Source organism: Uloborus diversus, chromosome 8 (assembly GCF_026930045.1).
Source record: "Uloborus diversus isolate 005 chromosome 8, Udiv.v.3.1, whole genome shotgun sequence".
NCBI classification, from domain to species: domain Eukaryota; kingdom Metazoa; phylum Arthropoda; class Arachnida; order Araneae; family Uloboridae; genus Uloborus; species Uloborus diversus.
Genome location: NC_072738.1, coordinates 143,530,968 through 143,538,277, shown reverse-complemented (window position 1 = coordinate 143,538,277; position 7,310 = coordinate 143,530,968). Strand labels below are relative to the sequence as shown.

Sequence of the window (7,310 nt, the reverse complement as noted above, 5' to 3'; positions counted from 1 at the left end):
GTACCACTAGTAGGATACAAACAGTGAAATCCGGAAACAACGAATATCAACGCAACGAACTATCTGTTTCAACGAAATACTACATAAATACCGATTTAATTGCCATTTTATTCCTCGACTTCCATTACAACGAAATTCCCGTTACAACAAGTGTAAATAGAGGTCGGGCACCACTGATCAAATTTACAGTTAGCAACTGCGGTGCAGACTCCCCCCTCCCCCCCAACGTTTACCTATAAATTTTAATTGAAGCATAAATCATAACTTTTTACCATTCAGTGCTTGACCCCCCTATATCCTTTCAACTACACGGACCAGGGATGCCCAGAACTTAAATTTTTTGGTGGGCAAAAATTCTTCATTAGCCGAATGGAACTCCAAATTTCGCCGAATGATGATAATTTTGCCGAATGGAAATCCAAATTTTGCCGAATCGTCAGACAAAATTGCTGGAAAAGGAAATTTTTGTGAGGTCACAGTGCCCTCCTGTGACCTCCTATCAGGGCAGCCCTGAGACGGACTTATCTTTTACAATCTTATTTAGTTTAGTGAAGAACAATGAAAAACTTCGCGCGTTTCAGGAAGTCAACCTTACAGTTGAAACAACCTTGGAAGTGTAGACAAGATGTGTAAATCTGATTCACACGAAAGATCGTTAAACTAACAACACGTCTGCGAAAAGCTATTAAGTATCCAACAGCGATATATCTGCATTAAAAAAAGCTGTCTTACTCAGAAGTGTTAACTTTGTCAATTGTTTCCTCTCTCGTACGTCTATTAAAAAATTGTGAGTATGTGTGTGTTTTTTTTTTCTTCTATCATTAAGCATCTTGTTCAGTCTGGTGACTGGTTTTCCTTGAAGACGTAGGGGAAAGTGGTTTCATCAGAGGGAGAAAGTGAAATTGCGTAGGGAGCGTGGTGTGTTCCTATTTCTAACCCGTGGGAGTGCACCATTCAGAGTTCAGCTTTCCTCGACTGCAGAACTGTGAATTTGTTCCTCGTCTGCTTTGATATTGTGGTTTATTATTAGCTTGCACAAGTAAGGCCTTTTTTTTAAATATCAGTTTATCCATTCACTTGATGTTATTGAATATGTACTTGTTCGTACTTAGCACAGAAAATTTATCTTCTTGAACAAAAATGCTTTTTTTTTCTTATTCAATTTAATTATTTGAGTAGCACAGGAGAGCAATTTTTAGCAAAAATTCTACTGAGTTAGATTTTTGAGTTGTTTTAGATTGAAAGTGGAATGTTGATTTTTTGCCAGTGCCTTATCTACGATTTTTCCGCGCAGGGGCAAAACGTAAGACTGCCGCCTCCACCCATTTTCTTTCAAGTTTTTAAATCGAGTTTCAATGAAAAAAGTTCAGAATTGGGTCAATATGCCACCCCCTCAGAAATTGCCGACTGGCTCCGGCTTGCTATAAGGGCCGACGAGAGGCCATGTCAGCCTAGTCGGAAACTAGGGGCCTGATCCTAGGGAGGGCACGGCTCGGAATCCGAGTAGTATAAATTTTATTAGATTTAAGGGGAGAAGGTGGCCTCTTAACCTTACTGACAAGAGGCCTGACATTGCTCTCGGCTCCCCCTTAGATCCGGTTCTGCTGATTTCAAAACTGAAGTTAGTTTCTTACTAATACGTCTGGTTTTTTTCTTTATGCTAGGCTTCATGTGAATGTGATCACTTTCTACGGTACAGCGCGTAATACAAGAATCCCTACTGTTCTCCTATTTGCTGACATAAACCTTTTTAAATTGAAATAAACTGTTTCTTTTCAAAAATATTATTAATATTTGAAAGAAATTTTAATTCACTCTGTCACGGCACAAAATTAAGTTTTTAGTTAGAAATTTGAAATAATTCCATGTTCATCAATTACCAAAAAAGAAAGGGGGGGGGGGAGATTTTAAAAGAAATGTTCTGTATTTTGCTAATTGAGGCAGTATAAGAAGCAAAGGGATTGAGTATCAAAATTAAAATTTTAGAAATAACCAGTAGTGGTTAGTGATAGGAAAACCTCTCCTCCGTTCTAAGCAAGAAAGAGTAGTGATAGCTCTGGTAGTGTTGCTATACAGCATGATTTAGAAAAAAAAAATCACTGAAAGTCAACTCAGTATCCAGGATCCGAACTTCAAACGCGTTTTCTCAAAATTATAAAACGACTTCTAGCTATCCCAATTGGTTGCTTTGAGCCCCATGTAGCTTGAGACTTGGCACGATGGACTAAAACTGAAAGCGTTTTTGGACTCAGAGGCTACAAGTTAGTTAGAAACAAATCAGATTTAAAACAGCCAAATAACGTTTCCCTAGGGCAGTGATATTCAACCTAGAGTTCCGCAAGCAATTTTCATGTGGTCCACGAACAGTTAGTGAAAATTAACCTATATAATTTTTATAGTTTATAATTAAATGTTTTAAAGAAAACTTTTGGATTTATCTCATTTCACTTGATATAAATATTTTGAAAATATCATTTCGATTGTACGTGATCCGCTTAAGATTTAGAAGTGATCCTCAGTAATGAATAACTTGATAACCACTGTCCTAGTGATATCAATCTAATAACTACACTGTGTGTTTTCTAAAGAAATACTTATCTGGTAAGCATTTCATACGATTGAAAATAATTGAATTATTCTGAACACCATTTCTTCTTCAAACGGCATTTTGAGGTCTTCAATTCCCAAATCCACCAGAGCAGAGCCAGATTTTGCAAATTTTAGCTATTGGCAAAGAGAAAACTTAGTACTTATAGAATGTTTTTGAAAGTACTGTTGAAATTGCTGATATATTACAACAGGTTTCTATTTATCTCGTCTGACTTCCGTAGCACCATTGAGGATTTCAGCTGCCTTAATTTCACCTTAAATTTCATATGCGAAAAAAATTACAACTGTTAAATGTACTTTGAAGACTGAAAATTTTAAGCGTCACTGTTAACCAGAAATGCGAATGCTAGTGAATTTTTTGAAAAAATACACTAGGAGAGTTTTTCCGGCGAAATTAAAAGGAGGGAAATTTCTCTTACTTCCAACCAGAAAATATTTTTCATATTGTTCTATGCATATCAGCATTTATTTGCAAAAATGATATAAAAGTATGAGCACTGTTGATAGTATTTTATGTCGCCAATGTCACCATATTACTGAGGTAACATTTGACTCAGATGAAAATGTTATCTTCGCATAACGGATATAATACGCATGCGCCAATATCTGTAATGATATTTTAATTGGAAACAATTTCTTCTGTGAGTAAAAACCTCTTTCTATTTATTAAAATGAATATTGTAATCATATTTTGCAAGAGATTTACTTTGTCCCTCAATTTATTTACAGCTTTTATCTATAGCAATGAATATAATATTGACAGATCAGAGTCAACGTGTCCAAAAACTAAAGCAATAACAGAAGAAAAAAAAGATTTTTTTCTCTTTTTGGTTACTTATTTTTTAAACAGTAAAAAAAAGCTCAAACCTTTGTAGAAATTTCTTTTTTTCATTCGCTTTCAATCTTCACTTAAAAAAAGAAATAAATAAATAAAAAACCTTATTATTCTCTGTAAATGTTCGCTAAAGCATAAAATGCTTACGTTAACAAAATGGTCACGCATCAGTTTAAAACGCAGGAAGTAAAATCATACTACTTAGCATTTTTCAAAAAGAACTTTAAATTATTATTCCCATCTTTTTTTTTTTTCATGAAAAAGTTTATAAAAAAAAGTTGCGTATTATCTAAAATATTTTCCAGAGTTTAAATTATTTAAGACGGGTTAGTTGTTTGCTCATAGTAGTTTTTAATGAAAATTGGTAATGCGCAATTAATTAGAACAAGAGAAAACTTAGACGAAAATACTTATAAAACATTTTTAAGTAATTGAATTGAAATAAAAGTAATTAAAATCTCTATGATACCCCCCAAAAAAAGTTTTCTTCTTAGACAGTAAGAAATTGTAAGGTATTACCGTTAAAATCATAAACCGTAAAGAATGAAAAATTTCAGAACTTTTTTGCAAGACTTTTAAATTAGTTTACAATAGAACTATGCGAGACATTATGGGTTGCTTTTTCAATTTGTGATCCAAGCTTATGGCAGTGTAAAATTCAATAGAAAATCCCATACGGCTTAAGCAAATAAGGAAAAAGTTTCGTTTTATTATTTTGCCTTTATTAAAAAATTAATCAGCTAGCTACGTACATTACAAGTTTTCTAAGGGATTTCGCACCGAATTATTTATGCTATATCATAAAGAAAATTTTATTGCTAGGGGATTAGGTCTTAAATAAAAAACGTTTAATTAAAGCTCGGATCATTTTTACAGTCCTCACTTTTTGCTAGTGAAATAATAGTTCGCTAATACGGTAAAATGAAAGACAAACCTACAGGGGCGGACTGGGTCCCTCGAGAGGGTGCAACCTTGGGGAAAAAAGGTGCAAAAAAAAAAGAAAGAAGAGAAAGAAAGAAAGAAAGAAGTGAGAAAAAAAGGTGCAAAAAAAAGAGAAGAAAAGAAAAAAGAAAGGAAAAAAGAAAACATTCAAAAAAAAAAAAAAAAAAAAAGATGGAAGAAAAGAAAAAAAAAAGAGCGAAAAGGTGCAAAAAAAGGGGGGGGGGTTCAGCCTTGAGGGCGCAATGGGGCATAGGCGGGAGGGCGCATCGGACCGCAGGTCGATGGGCCGGCGGGCCAGTCTGTCCCTGCAAACCTATTCAAAATACAATTATAAATTGCGTTTAATTAAAAAAAAAACAGCATTAATCAGGGGTGCCCATCTCCATAAAGAGCAAGAACGCTCCTTCCCCCTTAATACTACGAAGACCCCTCCAAATCGGAAATCCCCCCCCCCAAAAAGAGAAAAATATCCCTAACAATCCCCCCCTAAAACTTTCAATGGCACAATCTGCGCCATGACCCCCCCCCCCCCGGGTGTGCACCCGTGATTAAACTATCTGTTAGGGGTAGTTTATACTTTTCAAGACGTAGGAAACTGTTCCGTTTGATGCAGGTTGTTTATATCCGTCAGCAGCCTTGATCAGAAATATACATTTAGACAAAAGAAGGATGATGTACAGTTACTTTCTGAAGCAGGAGTATACCAGGCCTGGGGATGGCGTTGGACTCGAAACTGGAGAGTCGTGGGTTCGATGCCTGCAGGTCTCAGATCCTCCGAGCATGCTAATGATAACCGCTGCATATTAAATCCGTCGAGATCACAATGTCATGAAAGCTTCCATTTCAACCCTCCCATTATGAATTGAATGTAACAATATCAAATATTATATTTAATTATAATTGAACTGTTCTAACGAGTTTTTATTCAATAAACAAAACAAACGTTTTGAGGTTCACAAATCATTTAGTTATACTACTCTTGGCTCGATGAATTTAAAATTTCAACTTACATTGGTAGCAATATTACGGAAGTAATGGGACGGAAGTAACATCATAAATGGTAGAGCATTTGACGACAACTTAGAAATATATTCAAAAAGTTGAAGTCGAAACTGATGCGCCAAACTTGCTGACTTGCGTGCACGTACACATACAACCTTGTTTTCGTTTTCTTTTACTATTTTCTCAAAGAAATTTAGTTGTTGTAATAGCTGCTAATCAACTGGTAGTCGTATTGCTAAATTTTCAAGCTTACAAAAAATATGTAGAGACCTTGAAAAAAAAAAAAAAACTATGCGCATAATGTAGAAGTTAACTGCAAATACACGTGCCAACCAAGTGACTTTTTTAATTTTCTACCACAGGCAAAGCCGTGCAGGTCCCGCTAATGAAATATAAAACTGCATAAGAGAAAATTACAAAAATACATCACAAAAAGAGATTACAAAAATACAAAATACGGCATACAAAAATACATTATTTTGCTAACTCGCCCTTTATTTATACAGAAAGTCTGGTTTAATAGAGTTCAGATTAATGGGGGTTTACTGCTCTATGTTTCTTGCTCTTCCGAAAAAATTGCAAATTGTGCAAAAATTTGAGCAAATTTGATTTCAATGATTATTTTCTTTTAACTTTACCCATGATACGAGTAGTTTAACACTAAAAGCGGAAAATTTGTACTGAATTTTTGGAGAGTTCGTTTAAAAGAAGATCTAATTCTAAGAACATCGAATGTCAACGAAATAACTGACGAATGCGTTTTGTGTTTGCTTTCTTTCCACTTGCGACTGAGTCGCTTCAGCGTGGGCGTTTAGAGTTTTTTTTTTTTTTCAATTTTCTTTTCTATGAGACTGGAATAACACACAACCTGACTTTGTTGATTTAGATTTTCTGGCAACGTCAATGTATGCATACTCCGGCTATTTCCATACAATGTTTAAAGCTTGTTAGTGCTATTTGTATTTTGTCTAATAAGTTTTTTCTAGTCCTGCTTGTAAGACCTATCACGATTACAGTAGGCATGTTTGAAGAATAATTTGAATTTCATTTTTTGACGAAATGTGAGGCAACATTTCTCATGTTTTCTACAAGAAATTTTGGTATTTTAGTTTCTTTCATCGCTTTTCCTTTTGGACCGAACCCAATTCGGAAGCACTACGTTTAGTATTGCTACGGGGTTGTGCACAATTGATGTCAAGCGTTGAAGGGGAGGTGGGGGGGGGGGTTCGTGGTATTGCGGCAGTTTACGACAATAGGGAGGGAGATGGACATAAAGCATTTTTTAAAGAATATGATTATGAAAAATAGTGTGATACGTGACAAAGGGGGGGGGGGGGGGAATGAAGTATGACACTTAGTAACAAAGGGGGAGGGGGTCAAAAATAGTGACAAAAAAGTGTAACATCATTAATGGACAGCCCCTAAGTTGAGACTTTTAAAGAACTGTTAACCTTTTAACTGTCAAGTTGTTTTAATATTTGAGTGAGTAAATTATCAATTTTTGCTATTGCAAAAGTCAAAAGTTTTGCACAAAATAAAATGCATTTAGTAGTTAAAATTTGGTACTATTTTGAATTTCATGCATAAAAATGATAAAGTTTTGTAGTCACTGCATATTCACTTGAGGTAGCTGCCACTCAGTGTGGCAGTGGTGAAGATAGCTTCTAGCGGAGCATTATTTTCTAAAAATTAAAAGAAAAAATAATTTAATTATTCTTAAAAAAATAAAAATAAATAAATAAATAAATAAATAAAAATTGATAAATAGAAATAAAATTCTGCGCACTTTGAACATAAACCTCTATCATTTGTAATTTTCAATTAATGTTGCCATCTATTGAATTGAGCTCAAATTAACTTTTCCTGAAATAGATTCGGGAATGTTACATATACGTGTGTATTAATACGATATATTCTGAAA

At 34.6% G+C, this 7,310-nt stretch overlaps 1 protein-coding gene across 1 annotated transcript in view; it reads left to right on the top strand.

The window, feature by feature from the left end:
- The first annotated feature begins 877 nt into the window (after window positions 1-877).
- Window positions 878-7,310, top strand: part of LOC129228203 (heat shock protein beta-1-like) — a 54,552-nt gene continuing 48,119 nt past the window's right edge. Inside the window, exon 1 of the mRNA XM_054862870.1 lies at window positions 878-1,039. The gene's annotated coding sequence lies outside the window, so the exon portion shown is untranslated. The remainder of the gene's footprint in view (window positions 1,040-7,310) is intronic.